The sequence below is a fragment of the Leopardus geoffroyi genome, chromosome D1 (assembly GCF_018350155.1).
Source record: "Leopardus geoffroyi isolate Oge1 chromosome D1, O.geoffroyi_Oge1_pat1.0, whole genome shotgun sequence".
In the NCBI taxonomy this organism is placed as follows: Eukaryota; Metazoa; Chordata; class Mammalia; order Carnivora; family Felidae; genus Leopardus; species Leopardus geoffroyi.
In genome coordinates this window covers 56,503,341-56,520,399 of record NC_059329.1, presented here as the reverse complement: position 1 = coordinate 56,520,399, position 17,059 = coordinate 56,503,341, and the positions used below count along the sequence as shown (strand labels likewise).

The 17,059-nt window shown below is 43.6% G+C and overlaps 1 protein-coding gene and 1 long non-coding RNA gene across 2 annotated transcripts in view; one reads left to right on the top strand and one right to left on the bottom strand.

The window, feature by feature from the left end:
* The window catches only part of MAP6 (microtubule associated protein 6), a 77,093-nt gene that overhangs the window by 30,499 nt on the left and 29,535 nt on the right, over window positions 1-17,059 (bottom strand). The window lies entirely within an intron of this gene.
* LOC123601145 lies at window positions 12,024-13,481 on the top strand. Its single transcript, XR_006713990.1, has 2 exons — window positions 12,024-12,734; window positions 12,995-13,481. It is a non-coding gene; the product is annotated as an uncharacterized LOC123601145 (long non-coding RNA).

Here is a 17,059-nt window from a genome sequence, read left to right as displayed (position 1 = left end):
TGCACCTGCCTTGGGGCCAGAAGGGAAAACACAGGCCCTCAGGAGAAAGTGATGTCTCAGAGCGCACAGCACATGCAGGTCTCAGGGAGGTGCAGGCAGAGAGGTTAACAAGGTGATAAGCAGCATAGAGCTCGGGTCAGAACAGAGAAAATGGTTCACTGGCGATGGCACAGGCTCTGGAATGAGATAAACCCAGGCTCGATCCTGGCTCTAATCCTTGGACCAGGCCCTCACCTCCTCTGAACCGCAGTGAGCTCCTTTGGAAAGGACTGATATAAGACCTACCTCACAGGGTCGGTGTGAGGTTCAGTGTGAATGTATTCACTGGAGAGGCCCTGTCCGTGTGTATCAGAACTGCAAAGCCCGTGGTGGATAACCCGTACAGTCCACGTATTTGGTTTTCATTACAGAGTTGTTTGTTCGAGAAAAATCAGTGGGTATCTTCTACATTCCGGGCCCAGAGCTAGCAACATAACGTGAACAGGCAGAGGCAGCAAGTGCCTCTACTGAACTGGTGGTCAGGTGGGGAGACACAAATAATCACACAGTCAAATGTCTGTCCCTATTGTATTCCTGGCCACTGCGGTCAACATTCCGGTCGTAGGAGAGGGCACAGTTTGGGCAGCAGCTTCCGATGCCAGGTTTGTTTCTGAATGCGTTTCACATTAGACCCGAACAAAGTCGCATTCAGTGAACGCCTGATTAATTAAATCTCCAATAGCGACTGTCCGTCGTACACAGATGTTCGCTTCTTAAGGACTTGTCCCACGTATGCACATTTTCTTGCCGTGATTCAAGGGGAGATACTGAAAGGGCAATTATAGGGGGGAGACTGAAGATGGGCGGGGAGCTGGGTGATTGATGAAGCCAGGCCCCAGGAGAGGGAGGAGGGCGGGTGTCAGGAGAATGGAGACAGGGTTTGGCCTGGGAGAGAAAGTGTTGTCAAAGAAGAGAAGAGGGGCTGCTCTTTCATTTCTGATTTGAAAAGCCCACCATTTATAAGAAACGATGAAATAGAATTGTACAAGGAATAATTCGACTGCTGAGGAGAATATCTACATGTGTTAATTGGTACAAAGCACTTCTTGAGAAAAGCAGGGATTTAGAATAATGGATTACTGCCAGCTACACTCAAATATAAATTCCACGTCTGCGCCCACAAGGCCCAGATTTATTATGTATCTGGGTTCTTGGGAAATAAAATTCTCTCCCCATCCTCCTGACAACAAAATTTTCAACAACATTCCTCGACTGCTTTATGAAGAAAGAAAACCGTGCTTTTAAGCCTTGATGGACTAAAACCTTCCTACAGATTCTCACAGGTAATTTACGTTGTCATGGAAACGTATGAAGTCTCTGTTCAAAAATCGTGCCTACATTTGTTATATTAAAGGGTTCTCGAAGAAAGGAAGCAGGCTCTTTCATGAAATCTCATGGAGACAGTGAATGCTGTCGGTTGCCAAGCTATTGTCAGGAGCTGGGTCAAGGAAGTAGGATCTACAGATTACAAAGAAAAGAACACCTGAGCCTAGAGGGTTGCAGGGGGCCTGGAGTAGCTTGTCTGTCTTTTCAGAGGAAAATGGAAGATAGTTTCTCCCTGGCAGAAATGACCCGGTCAAGAGACGAGCTTTGTGATCCTTGCCTGTGTATCCGCTTGCATGTATCTTTCAGCTTCTTTTGTGTGAAAGAGAGAAAAGGGAATCTTAGAATGCCAATGTTCTAATCATTTAGGACCTCACCTCTTATCCATTAATATCCAGTAAACACATGCACCCCATATAGAATGGTTTCTTAAAATGAGGAAAGCATTCACTTAAATGCAAATAGACGTCTCGATGTAAAGAAAAGTTTAAAGCTAGTCTAATGTGAATAGAGAATGAGTGGAAAAGAATCCATCCTTTCCCTTACATGGAAAGATCCGACATGAGGCTGTTGGCAACGATGAGTGTCAGGGCTTGGGGTCCCTCATTAGGCAAATGGAGATTCCGCAGGTAACCGCTGAGTCCTGTCATAGGCTGCGCGCAGCTCAAAGTCCCTGTGCACCTGGGAGATAGCGTCTCACACAAAGAAAACCCATGTGTATAACATGTATAGAATTACGAGGACAGATAGCTAAAAATAAAAACTGCTCAATTAGGAGTCAATGCGTTTCTACACGAATTGATTTACATTGCCATACTTACTAGGCGCTATGCTAGGAACTGCATGGAAGAAAAAGAATGCAAAATAAACTACAGTCGGCAGGAGGAGGATGAGAGGGAGGGAGTGTGGTAGTTAAAATAAGTACACATTCAAATACACCCAGGCAGAAAAAAAAAGGAGAGCTAGAAGAGAGCTTATAGGAAAATCACAATGACTCCCTCCTCACTCTGCCCCACCCCCCAATTCCCCATTATTATCTGAGTTTTTTAGTCATAGGAATTCTGGAGTGGTTGTGTGACGAGACCACAGAGCTATCCAGTTGAGGTTGAAAAGGGAAGGCTGAATTCCTCTGGTTAGTTGGGTCCCCAAAGATCTGTGTCCATTAATTGCAGAAAGATGGTTCCTTAGACAGGAAATGGAAACACTGAGAGTTGTTGTGAAAGGTTGTTGTGGGGGCGCCTGGGTGGCGCAGTCGGTTAAGCATCCGACTTCAGCCAGGTCACGATCTCGCGGTCCGTGAGTTCGAGCCCCGCGTCAGGCTCTGGGCTGATGGCTCAGAGCCTGGAGCCTGTTTCCGATTCTGTGTCTCCCTCTCTCTCTGCCCCTCCCCCGTTCATGCTCTGTCTCTCTCTGTCCCAAAAATAAATAAACGTTGAAAAAAAAATTAAAAAAAAATAAAGGTTGTTGTGAAAGGTGGGAGAGAGTGCGGTCTCCTGCGGGTAGACTTAGAATTCCGGGAGTACGCTCCTATGAGATGAACTCCGCACAGTGCCAGGGACAATGTATCTACACATCTAGTGAAGTGTTCAATAAATTTAAGTTTCCTCATTTTTTTATTTGGTGCATAGGAAGTACTTAGTAAATATCTTTTCAACAAATACAGCTGGTGCTGAAGAAAACACTTTATGACTTGAGACACATGCTAATTTACTCTTTAAAATGTAGCTCAATTATAAGGGAATATTAGGAACAACTTCATGTCAATACATTTGACAATAAAGATGAAATGGACAAATTCTTAGAAAGATGCAAATTACAAAACTGACTAAAAAAGAAATAGAAAAACTGAATAAATATGTATCAAGTAAAGAAACTGACTTAGTCATTTAAAATCTTTCCACAAAGAAAATCTAGCCCCAGATGGTTTCACTGGTGAATTATATATAACATTAAGGAAAAAGTAAATACCAATCCTAACAATCTCTTGTAAAAAAGAGAAGAGAAGAGAACACTTCCCAACTCATTTTAAGATGGGGAATACCAGGTATTTTTCTGACACCAAGCCAGTCAAAGACATTGCAAGAAAACTACAGGCCAACATTCCTCATGAAATACAAATATTGAAACTCTTAACGAAAAGTCAGGAAATCAAATTCAGCAATATATAAAAATGTGCAAACTCCATGAACGAATGAGGGGTGCCTGGATGGTTCAGTCAGTTAAGCATTTGACTTGATCTAAGCTCAGGTCATGATCTCACGGTTCATGGGATGGAGCCTGTCAGCATGGAGCCTGCTTGGGAAACTCTCTCCCTCTCTCTCTTCCCCTCCTCCACTGTGTGTTTTCTTCCCCCCCCCCCAAAATAAATAAATAAACATTTAAAACAACCCCCCACGAACAAGTGAGGTTTATCCCAGGAATGTAAGGTTGGTTTAATACCCCCAAGTCAGTTAATGTAATATACCATTTTCATAGATTAAAGGACAGAAACCACATGATCATCTTAATAGACACAGAAAAACCATTTGATAAAATCTAACACTTTTTCATGATTAAGAACAAGCTCAGCAAAGTAGGAAGAGAAGAGAACTTCCTCAACCTAATAGATAGCATCTACAAAAACTCTATAAATAACATCATACTCCGTAGTGAAAGACTGAATGCTTTCCTCTAAAGATCAGGAACAAGGCAAGGATGTCCACTACTGTCACTTCTATTCAACATTGTACACAGCCAATATAATAAAGCAAGAAGAATAAAGAAGTAAATCTGTCATTATTTATACAGAGATTAGAAAGAAGAAGTAAATCTGTCATTATTTATATACAATACGAACTTGGATTTAGAAAATCCCCAGGAATCTACAAAAAGTACTAGAACTAGTACTAGTGAGTTTGGCAAGGTTGCTGGATACTCAATCAATATACAAAAATTAATTCTATTTCTTTAGATTAGTAACAGACATCAGAAATATTTAAAAAAATCAAAATCCATTCATAATAGCCTCAGAAAGAATAAAATACGAACAAGTTCAACAAAAGAAGCACAATGCCTGTAACTGAAAACTACATAACATTGCTAAGAGGAATTAAAGACCTAAAGGAAGACATATACCATATCCATAAATTGGAAGATTCAATATTGTTAAGGTAGCAATTCTAGAAACAGATCTATATATTCAAAGCAGTCCTTACCAAAATCTCAACAGAAATTTTTTTTTTTTTAATTTTTTTTTTCAACGTTTATTTATTTTTGGGACAGAGAGAGACAGAGCATGAACGGGGGAGGGGCAGAGAGAGAGGGAGACAGAATCGGAAACAGGCTCCAGGCTCTGAGCCATCAGCCCAGAGCCCGACGTGGGGCTCGAACTCACAGACCGCGAGATCGTGACCTGGCTGAAGTCGGACGCCCAACCGACTGCGCCACCCAGGCGCCCCTCAACAGAAATTTTTGTAGACAGTGACAAACTAATCTTAAAAGTCATATGAAAGCACAAGAGATCTAGAATTGCCAACACAATTTTGAGAAAGAGAAACAGTCTGAGGATTTACACTACCTGATTTCAAAAGCTACAGTAAACAATACGTTACTGCATAAAGACAGACACATAGATCTAAGAACAAAACAGATCATTCATATTTTTGCATACAGTAGTGTGTTGAAACTGGCTTATATTGGTTCACAGAACTAATTGTCAAATTTTTTAGTAATTGGGTGAGCTGATTATTATACTACTGGTAGCTTGAAATCAGCCATGTGAAGAGTCACATCAGGAAATTGACCAACGCTGTAAATCAGGCTCCTCCTTTTTTTCCAGAATGTTAGTGAAACATTTACCATCATACCACTGCTCACATATGTGGTTTATTTATTTTTGAAAAATGTGTTAAGGTAATTCAATAGGGAAAATGATAATCTTTCCAACAAATGTGCTGAGAAAATTGGATATCCATGTGAAAAGAAAATGAATCTCAATTACTATCTTACACCATACACAAAAAAGTTAACTAGAACTGGACTACAGACCTAAATGTAAACCCTAAAACCATGCAACTTCTAAGAGAAGAAATAGAAGAAAATCTTTGTGGTCTTGGAGTAAGCAAAGATTTCTTAGATACGATACAAAACCCCAAAGCAATAAAAGGAAAAAAAAGATAAAATTAGGTTAATCAAAATTAAACTTTTTACTCTTCCAAAGATACCATTCAGACAAGGTAAAGACAAGCCATGGTCCGAGAGAAAATATTTGCAAAACATATGTCTGATAAACTATTTGTATGCAGAATATATAAACATCTCTTACAACTCAATGATAAAGCAAACAATCCAGTTTAAAAATGGGAAAAATATTAATAGACCCTTTACTAAAGATTGTCAACACCACTAGTCATTAGGGAAGCACAAATTAAAATCCCACTAAGATACCACCACATACTCACGAAAATGGCTAAAATAAAGAACACTGACAATGCTAAATGTTGGCACCAATGTGCAGCAATTGATCTCTCCTACATTGCTGATGGGAATATAAAACAGAATAGCCACTTTGGGGAAAAATTAATTTTAAGCTAACCATACACTTACAACATGACCCAGCAATCTACTCCTAAATACCAAAGAGAAATGAAAATATACATCTACAAACAACTTATAGCTCAATGTTGGTAACAGCATTATTCATGGGAGCCAAAAAGCTGGAAATAACCCAGATTTTCATGAACTAATGAGTGAACAAAGAAGATGGGTAGATCCACACAATGGATTTACTCAGCAGTAAAAAGGAATGAACCAAATCGGATGAATCTCAAAAACATCAGGCTAAATCAAAGAAGTCAGACAGAAGACACTACATAGTATATGATTCCATTTTTATACAATTTCTAGAAGAGGCACGTTGTAGAAACAGGAAGATCCATGACTGCCGAGGCCTCAGGTAGGAGGGTGGGCTGATGGTAAATGAACACAAGGGATGGAACATTCTAAAGCTGTCTTTCAAGGATGCTTGCATCGCTATATTCATTTACTAAATCTCATCAAACTGTGCACTTAAAAGGAGTGAATTGTAGGTTATGGAAATTATATCTTAATAAAGCTATTATAAATCCAGTTGGAACATCTTCTTCCCTCACATCCCTCCCCTTGCAGGGAGGTGATCCCTTCCTGCTTTGTTGTCCTGGGACTTCCCTGTACCAGCTTCTTTGTCTGATTTCTCACATTGTCTTCCTGGTTATTTGTTTCCAAGCCCATCTTTGAGAACCTGGGGGGCGGAGGCGGCTTCTGAGCCAGCTCTGTGTCCCTAGTGCCTGGTTTGGAGGCTCGAACAGTTCAGCAGGCACTTAAATCAGTGCTGCTGAACAAGCCGACACTCCTGAGTTTACTTTCTTAATTGTAAAAGTAACACGTGGCAATTGCGGTTGGTTTTCCATTTTTCTTCTTCCTATTAATTTGTAAGAAAGCTCTACGACTCCTATAGATAAAAATAAAAGAGAGTAATTCTTTGTAACTATGTTTCCCAGTTTATCTTTTCTTTTATATATAGGGATAAATAAGGATATGAAAAATATCTGTATCTATATATCTACATCAGAGAGAGGGAGATGGAGATCTGTATCTGTAGAGATATCCATATCTATATTCTCTATGTATCCATGTATAAGCTTTATATTTGAACATGGCCTTGTCTATCAACCTTCTCCTTTATCCCGTTTACTCCTGGGGTTAAGCTTTAAAACTTCCCTTATGCCACAATCACGTAAATAATTATCTGTAATCCCATTTTGCATGTTTGTTTCTTGCATTGAAATCTTTAAGCCACTGGGAATATATTACTATTTTTGTGTCGGCTGCTCGAGTGGGAAAGGCAGCACTGTCTCCATTGCTGGCAAGGTGGGGAAAATATAGCCTGACTCAACCCAGCAGGACAAGGCTGCGTCTCCAGGGCTCCGTAGAGTATCAGTTACATCACAAGCGCTCAGTGTATATTTGTTGAATATGTGAATTAATGAGCGAAATCTTAACACTGCCATCCTTTGATCTAGTAAGGGATAAGTTTTCCACTTCTAGAAACTTGTCATAAAGAAATAGCTGGAAAAGAAAGCATTTTTTCATGTATTACACATTCTTGATAATCATCCTGTGTGAAGGCGGCAAATTATTCCTTTGTTTGGAAATATGAATACATTTTAGGTCTGACAGTGCTGGAGCATGACCAAATCTCAGAAATTGTTAAGTAATGGGGAGCATAAAAATATTAAGTAGGTAATCCCCACGATGCCATTTTTGGTGCATTTAATGTCACGTTTGTTTCTTGTTGCTAATGATTCATTGGAAGTGATATCCATTAAATTCTGCCTTCGGCTGCCTGCGTTCCATCTCATCTGAGGTAATGGGAGCTGTGGGAGCCCAGCAGGGGAAGAGCCACCCGGCAGTAAAAGGGTGGGCAGTCTGCTGAGTGGAATTCTGGACTTCATTTACATTACAGGCACCACTAACCTCTGGTGGCCTCAGTGACTCTCTTTCTTTTTGTGACGCAATTCTATTTCTAGCAAGTCTTCCAGCAACCTGCTGGCTCTAAAGAAGGACATACTCAGAGGCATCAGAGTCAGAACAAACGTGAGACTATTTTTCAGGCCATGAAATCTGAAGGGTTGTGTCAAAAATGGGACCTAGGGTATCTTCACGAAGCTGCAACGTCAAACTCAGCCCTGTTAGTCACTTGCCTGGGCCAGCAACCAGGGTCACGGTGATATGGCGTGGCACCTTTCGAGGCCAGTTGCTAAGGGGCAACGGGACAGCCAGGGCTGCTGGCTTCCTTTTTCCTCTCTCTGCCGGAGGTGGGAGGCAGTCACACATATTCACGCTTTAACCTTCAGGGTGGCCCTGGAAGGCTGGAGTCTCCTGAGTCCCAGATTGGTGCAAGAATTTACTTGGGGTGTCTCTGTCAGTCAGGGCCAGATTTGAACCAGGTCTGTTCAACTCCAGATTTCAAGCTCCATAAGCTGCCCCATGAAGGCTTGAAACACTTTCATTAGTCTGTCTTTGCATGGGTCTGTCCTTACCTTGAATTTTTTCTTTCCCTTTCCTACTGGGGAAACTGCTACTTCAAGATGCAGGTCAAACCCAGGCAAAGAAGACAGTAGAGAAAAAGATTAAGGACACAAACCAGCATAATTTACGGGGCCATCAGGAAAAGGTCTGCGTTCCTAAGAAAGGCAAGCATCACATGATACATTAGGTACCTGACTCTCCTGACTCGTGTCCCCACTGGTCAGCAAACATACTGAACACAATGCCTTTCACGCAGCAGGTGCCCAACCAATATTTTATTTTATCTTTTACATTTTTTAATGTTTATGTATTTTTGAGAGAGCGAGAGCACAAGCAGGGGAGGGGCAGAGAGAGAGGAAGACACAGAATCTGAAACAGGCTCCAGGCTCTGAGCTGTCAGCACAAGGCCCCGTGCGGGTCTCAAACCCACAAACTGTGAGATCATGACCCAAGCCGAGGTCGGATGCTTAACCAACTGAGCCACCCAGGCATCCCTGAACCAGTATTTTAAACGTGGTTTTATGCCTCTGAGCCTCTGACAGGTATTCTGTTGAATAAGCATTTATGAAGCAACCCCGAGTAACTGCTGTTAAGGAACTTCCAGCTGAGTGCTGCGAGATGCTCTGGGAGGTCAAGGTTCCCATGAGAATCTGAAGGGTTTTTAGAAGATAAATAGGAGTTTTCAAAGAAGGGGAGACACTGAACTTCCTGCAACCTTCCCTGCTCTGGGCTTTCCAGGGCTATGTGCAGGAAGAACAGCACACCCATGAACTCATGAATGCAGCCTTAGCACTTGGACTTGTCTTAGTGGCCTGGCCTTCCTTCCCTGGATGGCCTGGAATGGCAGGGACCAGCCAGTGAGGTCACGAGCTCTCAGCTGGGGGAACAAAGTCCTTCAGAACACCTAGTCTTTGGGGGAAGCAATTAATATTTCATAGGAAACTTCCTTCACGGCAGTGTCCCTGCATTCTTTGTCATTATGCAGGTCACTGGGCTGGCGTCCAGGTGACTGGAAATCCAGTGACTGTGAGGGGAGGGAAAAGAAGGAGTGTGTCAGGGCCTCCAGGGTACCAGATGTCCCACAAAAACATGCCCTCATCTGTAATCCCCACAGCAGTGCTATAAGGTGGAGACTTTCCCCCATTTTTACAGAGGAGAAAACCAAGGCCCAGAGAGGCAAGTGATTTGTCCAAGGGCACAGAGCTAGTGCATGGAAGGGCCAGAAGTCAAATTCAAGGTGACTACAGATCTGACATTTCCCTATCATCCTACATTAATCTGTTTCTATATACAAAACAAAACAGAACAGAAAATTTAAAAATTACTTTTTTCTCTTTTTAAATATTAGAATAAAACGTGGAGCCCCATATAAAGTGCAGATTAGGCACCCAGAAGGAAGGCACACTTTTGGCCATTGGCCATGGCTGTAGAGCCATGAAAGGGCCTCTGTGACCTCTATACCTGGAGGGTCAAGGCCAGACTCCGCACCAGCCGTGGGTTCTGGCCCTGCCACGGCCCACCTCCGCAGGCCCGTTGCCTCCCACTCTCGTCCCTGGAACAGCTCAACCACATGCCTGTGCTGGTCTGCACTCATACTCTTCCCTCTTTCCAGAATGCTCTCCTAGGCCTTACGCTCTTTACATCACCCTGCTCCAATGTCACCTCTGTGAAGCCATCACTGATCCCCAGACAGGGGGTCTGCCCAGCTCCCCCAGTGCATCCTTCCCCACCTCAACCACATCTTGAAGACAGCTTATATTCTCCTCTAGGCTGGAGGCCCCGAGGGCAGGAACTGTGCCCCAGGGTCCCGCCCAGGGCCCAGCACAGAGCAGGCACTCAGAAAAGGTGCACTGAATGAACAGGATTGCATGAAAGTCACAGAACAGCAAAGCTGAACAGGCACCCCAAGACGTTCTCACCTTATTTCACGGTCAAGGATTCCACAAAGGGCAGTGGAGAGGTGGGGTGGGGTGAGAGGTGGGGTGGGGTCAAGTACCAGAGCTCAGACTTGACTCTGGAGGCAGAGGGAGCCACTCAAGATCTCAGAGTGGTGGAGTGATGTGATAATGTGGCCTGGGAGCCACTTTCGTTGTTTTTTGTTTTGTTTTTGTTTTTTCTTTCTCATGACCTGTGGCTTATTTGTGAGCAAAACTTGAATTTATCCATTTACAACTTATTTTATAATTTGTTGTAGCAATTACTTTCAAGACAAACATCTTATAACTAAGTAGAAGTTAAAAACAATGTAAAGAAAAAGAAATTGAGAACAATGTTATCAGACTTTAGTGGAGTAAAATCAATGAAGATTTCTTCCTACCGGGTTTTCTATGTAGCAAATTGATGTTTTATGTTTTAACTTAGTTGATTTCTACTTCTTATTTAGTTTTTCCAATTAAAAAGTACATAAAAACTTTTGTCTCTTTTATTTTTTTTTAATTTTTAATGTTTTTTTTTTTTTTTTTTTTTTTTGAGAGAGAGAGAGAGAGAGCAGGGAGGGGCAGAAAGAGGGAGACACAGAATCTGAAACAGGCTCCAGGCTCTAAGCTGTCAGCACAGAGCCCGATGCGGAGCTCAAACTCATGCACCAAACTGTGAGATCATGGCCTGGGGCGAAGCTGGACGCTTATCTGACTGAGCCATCCAGGAACCCCAAACTTTGTCTCTTTTAACTAGGATCTAGGGAGCCACTGTGTTTGGGTGAGTCAGGCCACTTGGTGACAATGAGAGGCTGGGGACAGGGAGAGATTGGAGGCTACATCTTCACATATGTTCTATTTAATGATGGTGAATTAGAACTCACTGTCAATTCTGCTCACAATTTATTTCATTCATTTGTTGCGTGCCTACAGCAGTTATAACATAGTTACCCTTTACTGAGGGCCTACAATGTACAAGGTGCTTTGCCCTCATGATTTAACTTAATCCTTAGCACTACCCTTTGAGATGAACACTATCACTTTCCAATTTATGGGTGAGGAAACTAAGCTCAGAGACATGAAGTTACTACCTGAGGCCTCAGAGAAATTGTGAGCCAGGCACTGCGTTAGCACCTGAGGATAACGGACAAGGAGCTCACGGTCCAGTCGGGGCCAGAGGAGACAGAGAAACAGACTTGAGTCATGTGGTATGAGAAGTGCTGTAGCAGAGAGAAACACAGCGGGCTGAAGAGGCCCAGAGCAGGCCCCCAACCACTCTTAGGGATGATGGATGAAGTCTCATTGTGACAGCTGGCAGAAAAAACGCGGCACACGTTGGAAATAGGCCTACCCTCCTATGACTTACTTTTCTCTTTTTGACTATGCAAAACCTAGGAAGCAATGACTGAAGGCAGAAGGATAAACATGCGGGGCATCGCTACATGCGATTCAAAGATCATCTTCACGCTTGTAGTCGTTTAACACAGAAGCTCCCGCATGTGACTTCCCAACAATGGGGACTGGCCCCACCTCTCTGCCTCAGGAAACTGTGGGGCCATTAAGGTAGTCCCCAGAATCCTGAGGGAGACAGGGATGACAATCCAGCGGCAGATGGCTCCACACAGGCCCGCCACGTAATTAAGTTGCTGTGAGAGACAGTGTAAAGAGATAAATGAATTAGTTGGGGGAGGGGGGGGGGGTCAGGCACCGAGGGTGCCGGCTGTAGGACAGCCAGCATCAAAGGGGGGTCAGGGACGAGACACCTCCAAACAGCCACCACTCTGCACTCGCAGCTGTGCCCGTGTGCACGTCTCAAGTGTGTGCACATGCGCTCTAGTCAAGCAGGGTGGCAGGGGGTTGGTAACAAAATGACACGTAATTCTGGTTTAAGATTAATCATGATAATGGTGATGGCAGTGAAAACAGCTTACATTACAGAGAATCTTGCCAGTGCCAGGAACTGTAGGAAGTACATTTATGCATTATCTCATTTAATCCTCCCAGAGACCTCACGAGGCAGGCACAGTTAGTACCATTCTCATTTTACAGATGAGGAAATAGGAGCTGAGGGTAGTTAAGTGCCGTGACCTTGGACAGCAGTAAGTGGAGATGCTGAGGTTAAACGAGAATAATACAATGAATAGCCGTGTCCCAGGACTGAAGAGGGGAACTCAGCTGAGGCACAGAGACAATACCGCATTCCAAAGGGAGGCACGCTGTCACAATGCAGAATTGCCAAAGGCTGAGAATAGTAACAGGGACAGGATATTGGTGAGAACTCTGTGTGCCAGTGAAGGGGCCACTTTCCCTCCAGCTGAAGTCAAGAGAGAGGCACAAGGACATCTGGATCTTAGGGGACGTGATAGTGACCCTCCTGAGTCAACAGGGACTCTCGTGAAAAATCTGAAGGTCAGAGATGGCTGGCTAGTCTGTCCAGGAGCAGAGACAGGGTGAGAGGGCTGTTCTGGGGGTGACTTGAGCCGTCCTGTGGTTAGGGCAAAGAACGTATGGTGCAGTTTCCCCGGGACCAGATAGCGTCAAGACAGCCACCCCAAGGGGCAAACATTTCAGAAGAAGCTAGGGGGACCATGGGATGCCCAGAGTGGAGGAGGGGGTGTGGAACCTGCCAAAGGGGATCCCCTTTTATGCCTTTAATCTCTCTCCTGCAGGAAGAGATCCATGGTAGTGAGTGCGGAGGCCTCTAGAGAACCCAGCAAAGCAGCCACAAGAGACAGTCCATCCTGAAAGCCTGCTGGTCCAGAGAGCAGCAATCACCGTGACCATGCCAGTCCCAGAACGGCCCTTCCGTTCCCTTTGCCTCGTGCTCTTGCTACCTGAACTCCAACACTGGGCAGGTTGGATGCAGGGTGAGGGATGGGACAAATGAAGTAGAGGCCCCACCACGGGCTTCTCCTCTGGAACAGGCCAGAGCTGCAGAAGGAGAAGAGGGATTAACTTTAAACAGACTGACATGGTGACTGTAACATGGGATGGACATTTGAATGACAGAGGACTTTTATTTACTGAAATTTGCTGTATGAGTTATAGAACTTGCCCAAATTTTCAAGCAAGGGCAGCAGAGGAACCTGTCCCACAGAAAAAATTTAAAAGGATCATGGGAAGCAAAAATAAAGTCACCTTATAATTTGTTCAATGCAAAAGTCACATTTCAGTTAATGAAAACTTAGTGTATGCCAAAAGCTTTCATAATGGATTGACATACTTGGTCTAAATTCATCTCAGGCCAACCAGCCCTTCAAGATACAAGTTATTGTTCCTATTTTAGAGATTAGAACATGGAGGTTCAGGGGGGTAAAGTGAACTGTCTCAAGGCATAGAGCCAGCAAGTGGCTGCACAGGGCCCAAACTCACAAGGACTCCCAGTCTGGATCTTTCTATCATGTCTTTGCTTGGGACTGTGGCAGGTCAACCCAGTGCTGAAGAAAGTGTTTCCCAGGATGCGATCTTTTCTCAGCGTGCTCAAATCACAAGTGCATGTATTCTGAACCAATTCTGTGCTCATGCATGCAATAAAGATTCCACTACAAAGGATAAACGGCTCTGGTCTATATACTGACACAAAATGTACCTTTTTTTTTTTTTTTTTGAGGCCAAAAAGATTGGAGAGAAAACAGTTTATTCCATAGCTGCCATCACGTGACTGTTTGTCAAAGGATTAATATAAACTGCAGTAGTCCTAACTAAATACAACGATGAAAGGGGCTAGATCTAGATCTGAGTTCAAGTTTGTAAAACATGGCTGGCGATACACTGGCGGGGGCAATGATGGTGGCGCGTGGAGACAAGTCAGTGAGACAATGACGGGAGGGAAGGTCTGCTGGGTGGGCAGAAGGATGGGGCGAGGAGAAAATCGGTCAGGGAGAGTAAATCTTGTTGACACCAGAGCAGAAGTCCCAATTCTTGTTCCTAAGATGTATGTGTGTTTTATCATCTGTTGACACATTTTAAATACCCACAGCAATGAGCGTTCTAGAGCAAGGAAGAGACCAGGACCTGCCCTAGAGAAGAACGCTTAACAAAAGCCCACTGTGGGATTTCAAATCTGCGTGTTGTGAGTGTGTGCGTGTGCTGTGCGATTGTGACTGTAACCACTACCACGACCACCATCATCACAGTCCCCATGCTCTGTCTCAACCCTCTCCCAGAGTCAGAGAACCGGCAGGTGACTTGGGCTTAAATATATCCCACCTTCACTGGTGAGTCTTGGGTCTTTGCCTGGGGAGCAGAGTAATGCTGGCCTTTCACAGGGAGTTGCAAAGTATGTTTTGGAAGAGTTTGTGAAGGCGTGGTATTAATTCTTCTTTGAATGTTCAGTAGAATTCGCCAGCTTATCTGGGTTTGTCATCTATCGTCTTGGGCACAGCTGATGAGTTCAAATGAACCTGTTTGTATAATTTTGCATCTTATCTAATTTATTATGAACATTTTACTTAAATAGTTCCAAGAAGCTACTTGATATATTATAGACTATTAGAAAAGTCTAGACTGAAGGCCAAATTTCAGACAATATATACTAGGACTTGAATTTTATAGGTGTGACCTACTAGTCAGTCCTAAAAAAAAGTTCCTTCAAGGTCCTTCAGGCACCAAATAAAATTCACTCATCCGAGCCCTGCGCTGAGTTCCGGCTTCCTACTCGTGTCCTTTCTAAATTCATTATTCATTAAAAGAATCCATATCTATATTTTAAATACAAAATGCTTAATTTAGAAAGTCTTCAAAAAAGGTAGTGAGTGATTTTAAGTGTTTCATTAATAACGAGAATCTACTATTTTTTAAGAACAACTGTTCTCAAACTGAGTGCCAAATATTACCAGATAATTTTTCTTTTTTTTTTTTTTTTATTGAGAGACAGTGCAAGCGAGCGAGGGTGGAGAGAGAGAGAGAGAGAGAAAGTCCCACTAGAGGCAGAAGGTGGGGGGGAGAGAAAGAGAAGTGGGGCTCACCAGAAGCAGGGCACATGTTCATGAGAAGCAGGGCTCGTGCTCACAAACTGTGAGATCATGACATTAGCCAAGGTCAAATGCTTAACCGTCTGAGCCACCCAGGTGCCCCGAGAATTTCTTAGTGATGATTTCTTTCTAGTGTTCCCACTCTTGAGGTGAAGCCCTGGAATCTGTATTTTAACAGGTTCCTTGGGTGATTCTATTATAGTTGGTCAGAGGAACACACTTTGAGAAACACCACTTTGAAGTCATGGTGACCTCGTGGGTGAAAGGTGACAAAGAAAGGAAATAGTGTCCATAAAGGGCCCAGCACCGCCCCTGGCTCGAGGCAGGATGCCCACAGTGCCAGTGTGACTAGTATAATCTGAATCACCTTGAGGAGGGTTAAACCTGGTACAAATTTAATTGTTGGCAGGACTGTAAGCCTTCTCCAATTATTTTTGGTTCCTCTTCCACGATCTCCACTATCCTCAGCAATAACAAGGCATGGCCTATCAGCAAGAGCTTGGGTTTGGAATCCCAAATAGGCCATTTACCAGCTGTGCAACTTTAAGGAAGTCACCTGGCCTTTCTACAGATGAGCCTCAGTTTCCTCATCTGTAAACCAGGGATAATGTCATCGACCCTGCTGGCATAATGTGAGGATTGAATGAAATAGGGTAGAAGAATTTTTCCTTTTTTTCTTTTTTTTAGATTTTTGCTTGAGTATAGTTGACATACAATGTTCCATTGGTTTCGGATGCACAACATAGCGACTCAACTTCTTTATATGTTACGCTGTGCTCACCATAAGTGTGGCTGCCATCTGATGCCATACGACGCTATTACAAGGTCATTGGCTGTGCTCCCTATGCTGTGCCTTTTATCCCCGTGACTTGTTCATGCCGTAACTGGAAGCCTGTACCTCCCACCCCCTTCACCCACTTTGCCCCTCCCCCTGCTCTAGATGTATTTTTCTTGATTGACTTTTGCCCTTTGCCTAACCCGCTGCCCACACTCCTTTGGATGGGCTCATCTAACACAGGGCCAGAGGGACAGAGCACAGATGCACTTTCACAGCTCTGGGGACGGATGGCTGCCAGGCCTTCTGAGCTAACAAAACTCATACATGAGAAGGGGGAAAGGGCAGATTCAAAGGCTGGTGACTAGAAGATTACAGTGACTGAAGATCAGATCCAGATCCAGCCTCTGTCGTGGTCTGCCTCTGAACACAAACCTCAACATGAGTCCTGTGAAATTTAGTTGAAGGAGAACATGCTTATATCATCAGGTGCTTTGATATATTTAGGGGGAGACAGGAAGGATATCAAGGTCAGGTCTAAAGGAGATCAATGAAAAGTGATCATTTCTGCTGTCCCAGGAGATGGGCCCTGGGTATCTAGTTACGTTACTCAGCTGGAATAGATAGTATCATTCCATCCAGCAAATACCACTGGCAAAGGCATCTCTGGTCTATTTTGCTGCAATGGATACCAAGTGCGTGAGTGAGCAAATCTCTCGCAATGGGAAATTACCTCTGTGGGCACCGTATAGACATCTCTTACTTTATATCCATTGGTTTAATCAACAGTCTAGAATTATGAGACCGTTTCCTTTGATTCTTTTTATACTCATTTCCTACTAGGGCTTTGGGGTTCAAATGATCAGTTCTGTCACCTGGGGAGCAAGTTACTTTACCTCACTGAGGTTTTACATTTCATTCTCACTTCAACCCAATTAACTCCATTCTATTTCCAGAAAAATGGGGTATCGACTGCCTGACCCAAG